Source organism: Myotis daubentonii, chromosome 6, assembly GCF_963259705.1.
Source record: "Myotis daubentonii chromosome 6, mMyoDau2.1, whole genome shotgun sequence".
NCBI classification, from domain to species: Eukaryota; Metazoa; Chordata; class Mammalia; order Chiroptera; family Vespertilionidae; genus Myotis; species Myotis daubentonii.
This window is the reverse complement of record NC_081845.1, coordinates 40,731,115-40,732,633: the sequence shown is the minus strand read 5'-3', so window position 1 is coordinate 40,732,633 and position 1,519 is coordinate 40,731,115. Positions and strand designations below refer to the sequence as shown.

The following is a 1,519-nucleotide window of genomic DNA, read 5'->3' as shown; positions in this document are numbered from 1 at the left end:
GCTTGGTTGGTGTTTTGTTTTGTTTGGGGTTTTGGGGGTTATTGATTCTTGCTCCAAACTTCACTTTTTGTTAGGAGATTTTCAGCTAACTGTTCCCTCCCCAAAATCATAATCTATTCCCCACAAACAGTTACCATGTTTAGGTTGTGAAATAACTAGTGATATAATTCAAAGGGCATGCCCTTTCGTTTTGTAAAAGTTTAAGGGGAAAGTTAAAGAAATTCAAAGGCAATATTATGTACTCTAAACGAATTTGAGCAAATACTTTTGAAATGACATGTAATTAGTTAGTGGAAGTTACTATCACAACATAAAGTGCTTTATGATCTTTTCCTTCTCCCTAATCCAACCTCTATATAAAGCATGAAAGAAAAGGCAGCACTATATTGTCACTTAAAATTACAAGGAGGCACACTCACTACAGCAACACATATACTAAAGTTGGAACAATACAGAGAAAATTATCATGGGCCCTATGCAAGGATGACATACAAATTTGTGAAGCGTTCCCTATTTTGTGCAGTGCCCTCACACTTTTGATTAGCTCAGAAGAAACAATACGAGTCAAAGCACACAGAGTGACACTTAATAGCAAGATTATGACTTTTTACTATTAAAATGTAAGGCAGTCTGTGAAATGAAAACAAAGCTGAGTTACACTTGGATATTTGTGCTAATATGTCAACTTGGCAATTCCTTCATAAACCTTAAAAACTAATGAAATGATAAGTTGGAGGAAGTGTAAATTGTTTCACTTTAATAATGATGACAATTTATTGAGCATTTACTTTGTGCCAGGCATTGTGCTAGGCAATTGTCCAAGCTTTTTACTTGGTTTATCCTCTTCCCTTGGAAGGGAATGGATGAAAAACAACAATACAGGCTTAGGCAGTTGAGCAACTTGCAAAAGGTCACCTTGCTATCAAATGGTGGAGATATCTTTCAAGAGAAGGGGAAATTTTTCTTTTTCTTTCTAAGATTCAATTAAGTGTTGCAACTTACCTTGACCTGCTACATACAGATGGGCACTATACCTGCACTGGATGTGACACAGTCTGGCTGGTTCACAGGTTGCTATTATACCTAGAACCTAGCAGGCCAAACACTTGAAAGAATGTAATATATATAACTTTGTTATATAAATGGAAAAAAAATACACAAATGAATGGGCTAACCCCATGTTAGTTGATCTGAGAACTGTCTACTACACAGCGTTGTTAATAACTGTTTTCAATACCCTGAAATATTTTCTTTCTAAAGGTGAACTTATTCCTTAGGACTACGCGGAGAAGGTTTTTACTGGACAGACAGTAACCAGCGGTGATAATGGGTAATCAGTAATAATAGAAGCACACACATTGGATTGGTAGCTGGGCCTGGCGCTGTTTCACAAGCCAGCTTTGGCGGCCCTTTGCTGATTCTAACCTAATAAACTGCATGGAGGACTCTCCTCCTCAAAACCAAATCACCAAGGCAGCGTTCACAAGGGGAAACACCGACAGTTTTCTCCTCCTGTTTG

At 37.6% G+C, this 1,519-nt stretch overlaps 1 pseudogene; it reads left to right on the top strand.

Annotated features, from left to right (window-relative positions):
- Positions 1-423: 423 nt before the first annotated feature.
- On the top strand, positions 424-518 carry LOC132237762 (U6 spliceosomal RNA; annotated as a pseudogene).
- Positions 519-1,519: the final 1,001 nt, after the last annotated feature.